Raw genomic sequence first — 11,594 nt, 5'->3', positions numbered from 1 at the left:
TTCTACAGACCCAGGCTTCCTATGTGTTGGAGAGGGGCTGGATAGCTCCAGGTACCATCTTAGTTCTGGAATGTTTCCAAGCCCCCGAAGATTCTCCAACTTCCATGCTTTCTAATCCAGTAAATCCTCCAAGCAGACTCTGCCTGAGATTCCAAAAGCTTTTGTCTCAAGCTGGGAAAATCCAATAAAGGAATGATCATTTTTCACTCAGGGAAGCCAACACTCATACATAATGAAAAAAGTCACACAAAGGACAGAATTCTTTCCCATTCTCCTGGGAGAGGCCCCTCAGCTCAGGGGATCTGCAGGGCTACCCAGACTAGCCAAACCATGAACCAGGTTGTAAGTGTATACAGAGGAGCAGAGGCTGCTGTGGAGCTCCTCTACTAATCCAAAGTCTGGTGTTCCTCCTGGGAAGAAATTCCCACCCAGGTTATTCATAAGTGTTTCTCAGAAATTCCAGTTGCTTCATTTTCTCTGCCCAGGGGCTGGTTGTGGCCCAGGGGAGGGACACTGGAAAAGGAAGAACAGTTTATGACAGAGGAGTTTCCTCTAGGTCCCAGTAAAACATCTGGATGCCGTTGGAGGGCCCAATAGGATGGGAAGAGACTACTCATGGTCTGATTAAGACAAGGCTCTGAGGCTTTGAGTTCAACAGTTTGGCTTTGTAGACTCCTGTCTGCCCCGCTACCTTTGCTGCTCACAAATACATACCAGATGTGGTGGCTCACACCAGTAATCCTAGCACTTTGGGAGACAGAGGTGAGAGGATTGCCTAAGCCCAGGGGTTCGAGACCAACCTGGACAATTTGGTGAGACCTTGTCTCTTACAATTAAAAAAAAAAAAAAAAAAAGCTGGGAGTGGTGGATGTGCCTGTAGTTCCAGCTACTTGGAAGGCTGAAGTGGAAGGGTCACCTGAACCCAGCAGGTTGAGGCTGAGGTAGCTGTGAGTGTGCCACTGCACTCCAGCATGGGTGAGAGTGAGATTCCTAATAAAAAAGAAAAAAACAAGTATCTTTTTCCAGGTCAGAGGCTCTCCACTTGCTATTCCTCACCCCTCCTTGAACTTGGCTTCTTCCTCTAAACAGCTCTGAGGTCTCAACTCTGATCCTCCAGGTTTGAACTTCTGGCTTGAGAGGAGAACAGAAAGGGGTTCTTCTACCTGGCTTGATATTCAGGGTCCAGAATAGTACATGCTTCATGCTTATAACCTTTGGAGAAACGCAGACCTGGTTTAAAACCCTGACTCTGTCATCTATTAAACAGCTGGGTGACCTTGGGCAAGTCATTTACTTTTGTACAGTATTCCTTAGGTTTCCTATCAGCAAGGTGGTAGGATAATACATCCCTGATAAGGAGATGAGACATCAGTGACAATGTAAATGACAATGCAGGGAAATCTGCACTGTGGCAGGCAAAAAAGTAGGGCTCAATAAATGATATCTTTGGTCCAGCGTATTAGCTTATGCGTATAATCCTAGCACTTTGGGAGGCTAAGGTGAGAGGATCTCTTGAGACCAGGAGTTCGAGACCAACCTAGGCAACATAGTGAGCTCTCATCTCTACAAAAAAATCAAGAAATTAGCTGGGCATGGTGGCGCACACCTGTAGTCCCAGCTACTTGCGAGGCTGAGGTGGGAGGACTTCTTGAGGCCAGGAGTTGGAGGCAGAGGCGAGCCATGATTGAGCCACTGCACTCCCTGGGCAACATAGTGAGACCTTGATCCAAAAAAGAAAAAAAAAAAATAGGTAGCCTTCTCCCAGGGTGAGAATAGAACACAGCTCACCTTTGTTTTTACATGTTCTCCTGAGGCTCCACAGTATGATGGCAGTAATGGCACTGCCACCTCCAACCTCACATGAAGTCATGCCTTAGAAGGTAAATACCTGAAACCATATGGCCCTGATATCAGGCTTGGGCAAGCAGCAGTCAGAGGCAGATTGGTTTTCAGAGCAGGTGACACCCCAGAGGCCTCTCTTGTCATTGTGGGCAGGCAGTCAGCAAACACTGCCTTATTGCTGGGATCTTGCTTTTAGTAGGGTGTACCACTGCCTCTGGCCTACAAGGAGAGCCCAAGTAGATCTTCTCTGACATTCAACAGCCTTGTTCTGCTTCCACCGTTTCCATCTCAAGGTTATTAATTCCTAGACTGCCCATGGCTATCAGAATTCTTTTTCAATATTTCCAAGACATCCTTTCATATATATCCATCATATCAATTTTCTAAACTTTTGCTAGAATGAAGCATAAAAATGACCATAACACCATATGCCTGCTTTTCTGTATCTTCTTTTAATATAGGGCCTATGGAAACAAGGACTGGAGGATGGTTGATTCATATATGGGAGGGTATATGACTCATGGTATTTTCCTTCAACAAATCTTTACTGAGCTTCTATGTCAGTGCTACCGGTAGAAATGGGGATAATGCAAACCACAATATACATTTTTTTCTGCTAGCCATATTTAAAAGGATTTTTTTAAAAAAGGTGATATTAACTTTAACAGCATATTCTATTTAACTCACATATTAAAAATATTAACATTGTTATATGCTTAAATATTATTTCAACATTTAATAAAAGTAAAATGAGATACATTTTATACTAAGTATTTTTAAATTTTTTTTTTTCCACTTTGACATTCACTGTCAGGTATACTAAGCCTTTGGCTTTCAAGGTTGGGAGTCAGCACCGGCAGGTGGTGTGTTACCTGCATAAGTCATGTGACATACTGTTTAAAAGTAATGTGGAAAAAATGAATTAAGCCCTTTTCCATAGGAATGGTGCTGTGCACGGTTGCAACGTGGCTTTTGATAGCACCTTATGGTCAGTCTATTTTCCAGTTGTGTGCCAAAGGAGGGGTGAGAATAGCTGTTGATGTCTTAAAGAGCAAGACTCACTCTAGGCCTAGGCACACAGGTACCAGACAGAAAACTGGAAATTGAAATGGTGGAGTCTGACTTATCTGGACCAGCTTTATTTAACTACTAGCAACATGTTTTTATCCATGGATGGCTTGCTTAGGTGCAGATTTTGGAGACTTTATAAAGGTATGAGAAATTGGCTTGGCTACAGAGCACAGAACAAGTATTAAGGGCTGAGCTAACATTTGAAAAAAAAAAATGGGAAAAAGTCGAGGTCTTCCCTGACCTGTCAACAGTTAGTAGGCCCCAAACATGTAAGCCCAGGCAGGGTCAGCATGACCACCTACCTGACCTGCACACCTGAATCTGCTCAAAGATTCATGTGTGACCCCAGAACTATCCCACTGACCTGTAGGCCCGTGAGCAATAATAACTAATTACTATATTAAACCTCTAAATTTTGGAGTGGTTTGGGGAAAAAAAAAAACTTTCTAGGGCTCTTAACACGCATGCTGCTTACTTCTTGAAAGAGTTCCCTGCTGGAGTGTAGTGGTGTGTTCATAGCTCACTGTAGCCTTGAACTCCTGGACTGCTGGAATTACAGGTGTGGGCCACTGTCCCTGGCCTAAAAGTGGTCTTTGCAGGCAGCTTGATGGATCCTCATGGGATAAATTAAATGATGTCTTTTAGGTATTTTTCATTTTTCTTTTACTAACCTGGAGGTCCCTGAAGATAATTGTTTTAATAAAAACAAATTGCTAAAAGAAAAAGATCAAGCCTTTGAAATCAGCATTTTACATTTTCAGCTCTTCTCAAATCGAACTAGCCACATTTCAAGTGCTCAACAGACACACACAACTGTCATTACCACACTGGACTATGCAGTATTGTGCCTGTGCTGAGCACACAGCAGGCACTAGAACAGACAAGGTCTCTGCCCTCACATAGTTGACATTCTAGTAGAGGAGACAGATAATAAAGAATGAAGCACACAATTTTGGAAAGCGACAAGGGTTATTAGGAAAATAATACACTAGTGTTATGATAGAGACTAGGAAGCTGCTTCAGATTGCCTGGGTAGGCAGAATAGTCTTTTGGAGGCTGAGACTTGAAAGAGGAGGTGTTAACCATGGGAAAATTATTACTTGTATCGATTATCTATTGCCACAATGCTTTATAAGAAACCCCTCCAAAATTTAGAGGCTTAATACAGTAGTTATTATTGCTCATGGGCCTACAGGTCAGTGGGATAGTTCTGGGGTCACACATTAATCTTTGAGCAGGTGCAGGTCAGGTAGGTGGTCGTGCTGAACCTGCCTGGGCTTACGTGTTTGGGGCCTACTAACTGTTGACAGGTCAGGGAAGACCTCAACTTTTCCCCATCTTCCATCAAACTAGTCCAGAACTGTTCTCATGGCAGAGGCAGGGATCCAAAAGCAAATATGGAAGAGTTCAAGGTTTCTTAAGGTTCAAGCTCAGGACTACATTATTTCTGTCACTTTCTTTTGGTTAAGGCAAGTCCAGCTGAGATTCTGGGAGGAGCTGCAAAGTCACATTGCAAAAGGTATAGCTACAGTGATGAATGAAAAATTCTGGCAAGTTTTGCAATTAATCTCCCATATACTTAAAAAGCTTTCAATTACACCAGGAAGCTATAACAATTCTAAACTTGTGCAGTATGTGTCTAATAAAATAGCCTCGGCTGGGTGTGATGGTTTACGCCTATAATCCCAGTATTTTGGGAAGCCAAGGTGGGAGGATTGCTTGAGCCTAAGGGGCAACATAGCAAGATCTCATGGGCCTACCAAAAAAAAAAAATTAGCTGGTGGTAGTCCCAGCTACTTGGGAAGCTGAGGTGAAAGTATCACCTGTGCCCAGGAGATAGAGGCTGTGGTGAGCTGAGCATGCCACTATACTCAAGCCTGGGCAACAGAGTGAAACCTTCACTCAAAAAATAAATATAATAGCCTCAAAATACAAAAAGAAATATAGTACTATAGGGAGAAATTAACAAAATTACCATTTTTTTTTTTTGAGTCAAAGTCTTACTCTGTCAGTGCAGTGTCATGCTCAGGGTTACCACAGCCTTGAGCTGCTGGGCTCAGACGATCCTTCTACCTCAGCCTTCCAAGTAGATGGAACTACAGGTACACACCACGCCTGGCTTATTTTTTGATTTACTGTAGAGATGAGGTCTCGCCATTGTTGCCCAGGCTGGTCTTGAACCCCTGGGCTCAGGCAACCCTCTCGCCTCCACCTCCCAAAGTGCTGGGATTATAGGTGTGAGTCACTGGGCCCGGCTAAAATTACTCTTATTGTGAGAAGTTTTAATGTATCTTTTGCAATTATTGATAAGTCAAGCAGATGAAAACTTAGTAAAGATATAGAAGAGTTGAATACAGTTTGGAGTTTGACTTGATGTGAATATTCAGCCAATAAATATTTATAGCACTTTTTTGTGTGTGTGCAAAACACATATTCTGGATGTGCTGGACATCTAACAGTGAACAAAAGTCAACTATCCCTGTTCTCAGTGAGTTTATATGCTAGTGGAGGGAAATAGATAATAAACAAGTTAATATGCAAGGCAAATGTGATGACTATTATGGAGAAAAGCAGCAGGGAAAAGGGACACAGGATGCTGGATGGCAGGGAGAGGGTTTGAACTTAAAACAGCATGGTCAGGGAAGACACTACTGAGGAGACACTTGAGCAAAGACACAAAGCATGGAGGGAATGAGTCATGTACATCACTTGAGGACTAGCAGAGGGAACAGCAAGTATGAAGGCCCTGAAGCAGGAGCTGATCTGGCATTGTCTAGTAGTAGACAGAGGCAGGTTTGGCAAGATGGCAAGGAAATTTTTTTAATTAACATTTTTTATTTATTTTAATTTTTTGTAGAGATGAGGTCTCACTGTGTTGCTCAGGCTGGTCTGGAACTCCTGGGCTCAAAGGATACTTTTGCCTCGGCCTCCCATAGTGCTGGGATTACAGACTTGAGCCGCCACACCCTGCTGCAATTTAGATTTTGTCTCAGTGATAGGAAGCCCCTGGAGGGTTTCTGATTGAGGGGATTATCATACAGCAATAGGGGTGAGGATCCTGAGAAGAAAAGGACTATTTCCAGAAACAAGGGTCAGGAAACCAGGCCTCTTTGAGGTTGCTGGTACCAATTCTTGTTAGGCAACATATCCCTAGGGAATGTCCCTTGCTTTGTCTTTCAACTACCTAGATAGCAGTTTATTTCCCAAAGGATGTCACTATCTCCAGAGAACATATTCCAATTATCCTGGAAAATAAGGTAATTGGGATTATAAGGGTATTCATTTTCTCAGTCCTCGGAATGAAAACCAATCCAAGCAAGGCAACAACAAAAGTAACTCCAGAAAGCACTCCCCTCTCCACTGGGAAAATCCAGTCAACACTTTATTGGAGCCACCAGGTTTCAAGTAACTTTCTTTTCAAGATACAATCTTACATGAAAGAAGGAAATAAATGCATGCTTTTATTCAACAAATATTTATTGAGAACCTACTCTGTGCCAGGCACTCTTCTAGGTGCTAAGGATGCAACAGGAACAAAATAGGCAAAAATCCCTGCCCTCAGAAAGAAGACAAATGTGAGAAAAACACACAAAATGTGTGATATAAACAACTTGGATAAAAATAAAGCAGGGACAGTGACATTTAGGAGTGGGGATACTCTAGGAGTTGCAATAATTTAAACAGCTTGGTGGGGGGGAGATTCAATGAAAAGTCAGATCTGAACGGAAACCGAAGGAAGGTGAGAAGTTTGAAGCAGGCTGGTGTCAGGGGAATGCACTGTAGATGGAGGGAGTGGAAAATGCAAAGGCTCTAAGTGGGGGACAGCAAGGAGTCAGGTGTGGGCAAACCAGAGAGAAAAATGGGGACCAAGTCAGGGAGGTAAGGGCAGGGCCTGGCCCACATCTTGTCGGGCTTGGCAAATGTACATATTTACAGTTTTATTCTGCATCCTATGACAAAGAAAGATTGATGGCTGCCAATATAGTAGTTTCTGACTTCTAGTTCTCTGAATTCTGTAACTTGTAGTAATAACATTTTACTACACATTATCAGGAAAAGACTATGAAGGTCTCATTTAGCAACTCCAGTTCTTTTTTTTTTGAGTTGGAGTCTCACTCTGTTGCCCAGGCTGGAGAGAAGTGTCATGATCACCACCACCAAAGTCTTCACCCGCTGGGCTCACGTGATCCTTCTGCCTCAGCCTTCCAAGTAGCTGGAGCCACAGGCAACACCACCACATCTGACTAATTTTTTTAACCTATTGTAGAGATGAGGTTTCAGCAAGTTGCCCAGATTGGTCTTGAATCCTTGGACTCAGGCAATCCTCTCACCTCTGCCTCCCAAAGTACTGGGATTACAGGCATGAGCCACTGTGCCCAAGCCTGTAACTCCAGTTCTGACAGTTCTTGTGCCTGGGCTAGTACAAGGGAACAGACAGCAATGGCAGAAGAGATGCATTCTATTGGTTTTCTTTTTTTTCTTTCTTTCTTTTTTTTTTTTTTGAGTTGGAGTCTCACTCTGTCACCCAGGCTGGAGTGCAGTGGCATGCTAACGGCCACCGCAGCCTTGACCTGCTAGGCTCAGGTGATTCTTGTGCCTCAGTCTTCCAAGGAGCTGGAACTGCAGGCAGGCACCACCATGCCCGGCTAATTTTTTGATTTATTGTAGAGATGAGGTCTCGTCAAATTGCCCAGGCTAGTTTTTTTTTTTTTTTTTTTTTTTTTTGAGTCAGAGTCTCACTTTGTTATCCAGGCTGGAGTGCAGTGGCACACTTAGGGCCACCATAGCCCTGACCTGCTGGGCTCTGGTGATTCTCCCACCTCGGACTTCCAAGTAGCTGGAGCCACAGGCAGCCCCACCATAACCGTTAATTTTTTTGATTTACTGTAGAGATGAGGTTTTGCCAAATTGCCCAGGCTGGTCTTGAATCCCTGGGCTCAGGCCAATTCTCTCACTTTTGCCTTTCAAAGTGCTAGGATTACAGGCATAAGCCACTATACCTAGCATTTTATTAGTTTTCTTTGTAGGATTTTTTTTTTCTGTCATAGGAAAGTACAGGTATGAGCCCATGTGAGTGGAGCTTTGGGTAGTGAGTGGTTCTGCCCCTCCCCAGGCAGCCCCTGCAACCTCAAAGAGTACTATAAACTTGGCTCAGGTCCATGAATTCAATTTCTGGCATAAAAGTAACATTTAGTAGGGGAAAAAAAATCAGACATCTGAGAGCTTGCATAGAGACATTCTAGCAAGGAAAAAACATCTACGGACTACTTGGTGTTTGTATGAAACAGATTCTCATGAGGCAAACAGATCCTTTCTAGCAGGTGGGCAGATCAAAAACTGAGAGAACAGGTCAGGTGTGGTGGCTCACACCTGTAATTCTAGCACTTTGGGAGGCAGAGATGAGAGGATTGCCTAAGCCCAGGGGTTTGAGACCAGCCTGAGCAACTTGGTGAGACCTCATCTCTACAATAAATCAAAAAATTAGCAGGGCATGGTGCCTCATGCCTGTAGTTCCAGCTACTTGGAAGGCTGAGGTGAAAGGATTGCCTGAGCCCAGCAGGAGGAGGCTGCAGTGGCTGTAAGCATGCCACTGTACTCCAGCCTGGGCAACAGAGTGAAACTCCAACTTAAAAAAAAAAAAACGCTGGGAAAACAAAGAAAACAAACACAATACAACAAAGCTGCTCACCTACGTGCTATCCATACTGGAGTCCAGTTCACTCATTCTAGTACAGAACCCAGGAGTGAAGTGCCTTCAGTGCATTTGCCTGCCTCACTGGAACCAGGAAGGTAAAGGGGTTAAGATGGTGGTACAGCCTGCAGGGCCAGGAGTCTGAACTCCCTCCAGGAGGGGCCCTAGAGGTAGGAGGCTCTCCTTGTGTCTTCAGTGTGGGGCATATACTATAAAGAACCCTAGCACTGCTCTGCTTCATATTCATATACAAAGCCAAGGAGACATAATTAATATACTAAGGCCAAGGCAAGAGGAATGCCTGAGCCCATGGGTTCAAGATCAGCCTGGGCAACATGGCAAGACCTACTCTCTACAATAAATCAACAAAATTAGCTGGGTGTGGTGGCACATGCCTGAGTCCCAGCTACTTGGAAAAGCTGAGGCGGAAGCATCGCCTAAACCCAGCAGGTTGAGGCTGCAGTGGCCATGAGCATGCCACTGCACCCCAGCCTGGGCAACAGAGTGAGACTCTGACTCACAAAAAGAAAAAAAAGAAAGAAAGAAAGAAAGAAAGAACACTAGATTGTGGTCAGAGGCTATGGATATACTTTAAATTAGTGCTTGTTAAACTTTCATGTGTGGACCAATCCCCTGGGGGAAACCTGTTGAAGTGTAGGTTCTGATTTCTGGAGTTGGGGTGAGGATAGGAATTATACATTCCCAAGAAGCTCCCAGGTTACATTACACTGTTGACTGGGGAATCATTCTTTTAGTGGCAAGAATTTGACACTATTAAGTTCCATTACTTAACATAATCATCACACAAAAAGCCCTCCAAAAGGTACTATATACTATTTCTTTAAACAATAAACCTTTCTGCTTCAGTTTCATGCAGAGTCACTGACCCTGCCAAGTGACCAGCACTAGAGAGATCAGGCATAATGAATACATCCTTTGGTCTTGGAAGGTTCACAGCACCCTCCTACAGGAAGGTCTTACAATTGTCTCTCCTCCTCTTTTGGCTTTTTGATCTTACCTTTCGCCTCTGATGATAATTACCCTTTAATTAGCATGCACTACCATGTCATCTAAATAATTATAGTAAGTGCAACTTGCACCTCTGCCAGCAATCTTCAAACAAAATGATAAAACAAGATCCTAAACTGCCAATTTAAAAAAAAGACCAAACTGACCCAAATAAAAGTCATGCGCATCTCACCCACTTTGGAAGACACTTTCTTGTTATTCATATAGCTACGGAAGAAGTTGGTTTATTTTGAAACAATTAAGAGAAAATAAGTATTTTTCTCTTCTGTATCTCCCAATACGTATTTAGGAAATTGTAAATGTCAGAGTATAAATGTTGCAAGCAGTCAGGTAAAACAATTCAACCATGCTAAAATCCACCTTAAATTATTATTACGGCCATAGGGTCTCTGAACTATTTTTTTCCTTATTCATAGTTTCCAGATTATATTGGAGGGAGTTTGATAACTTCTGGGTACATTCAAAGCAGATTATCCATCTGTGGAAGAAAAGGTGGGCTTTTCACTGAAAACAACCAGTCATTTTCTAATTTCCCACGTGGGACCCCATTAATCGCCTAACAAACAGCAGGGCTTTCCAGATGAATCATGCACCTCTCTTAGGGGGAACTGATCGTGCTACTCTTTAGAGCGCTGTTTTTCCACTGAAACCTTAAAAAAACACAAACAAAAACACAGCTTCCCAATTTTCTGAATTAAACGGAAAAAAAATCTAAAACAGCACGAAAGGATGTACAGCGAAAAATAAACACTCCTTCCTCCCGTCAGCTGCCATCTCCCTGTCCTCCCTGGAGGCAATCACTGGTTCATTTCTTTAAACTTTTTATTATGGAAAATTTCAGATATACAAGTAGAAGATTGGTATGATGAGCGCATGTATTCGCATCACGCGGTGTCCACAGTGGTAAATACCCTGCCAGCTTGTTTTATTCCCTTCCCCCAGTTCTCACAGGCATATTTCAATGCAAATCCCAGACACCGGATCCTTTCACCTGTCAAAACTTTAGTAGGTCTTCAAACAAAAAACCAAACCCATAATCACATTACCGTTATCGCACCCAACAAGGCTAAGGATAGTTCCTTAATACTATCCAAAATTCTCCGGGTCGCTTTTCACCGTTGAGTGGCAGACCGAGGGAGAAGCCAGGAGTAGGGACTGGAGAGGCGCATAAAGGCGCGGGGCCGAAACGCTCGCGGCTGTGTCAGTCGGCTGTCGCACCGTCTTTCCCTGAGCGGGGCCGGGACCGACGGTCAGGCCAGGTCAGGGGCGGCTCTGAGTCGCGCGCTCCCTGCTTCCCCGCTCCCAGTCGGCGGCCCAGCAGGCCCGGTGCAGCTGCACAGGCAACCGTCCCCAGATACCAGCGGGTCCCTGGAGGGGAAACGATTGACACAGCTGCCTGCACTGTGCCCCCTAGAGTCCGCCCACCCCCGCGGCACCTGCGTCTCCCGGCGGGGCCGAGAGCTGGAACTGGCTCCCGAGCTCCAGCGCGTCAGGCCCGCAGCCACCGCGCCGCCCGCCGCTGGCTCCCGCTCCCGCGCCTGGTTCTCAGCCCCGCGACCTCGCGGACCTGGACTACAATTCCCGTCGGGCCCCGCGGCCCGACCAATGGCGGGCGCCGGAGCGTGCGGAGCGCGGCGCCTGCGCGGCGGTTTGAGTAAGCGACTGCGCGATTGGCTGCGGGGTCGGGCGGCCGCGCGGGGCCTGTGGGAAGCGAAGTGACGGAGCGAGCGGCTGTTGGAGGAAGGAGGTGGGGGCCGGGAGCGCAAATGGCGTTGAGATGGTTCAGGGCCCTGTTCAAACTCCAGCGCTGACCATTCACCGGCGGAAGCGGCGGCGCAGGAGGTGGCGGCGGCCCAGCGGGGGCACGTAGCGGTCCGGCTGCGGCTCCGGCGGCGACGGCCAGCGAGGACTAGGCCCGGGCCCGGCCGGCGGCGCTCGAGGCGGGGAGGGAAGTTGCGGG

Source organism: Carlito syrichta, unplaced genomic scaffold, assembly GCF_000164805.1.
Source record: "Carlito syrichta isolate Samal-C Ts95f unplaced genomic scaffold, Tarsius_syrichta-2.0.1 Scaffold304516, whole genome shotgun sequence".
Lineage (NCBI taxonomy): Eukaryota > Metazoa > Chordata > Mammalia > Primates > Tarsiidae > Carlito > Carlito syrichta.
The sequence above is the reverse complement of the archived record's forward strand: the minus strand, read 5'-3'. Positions refer to the sequence as shown.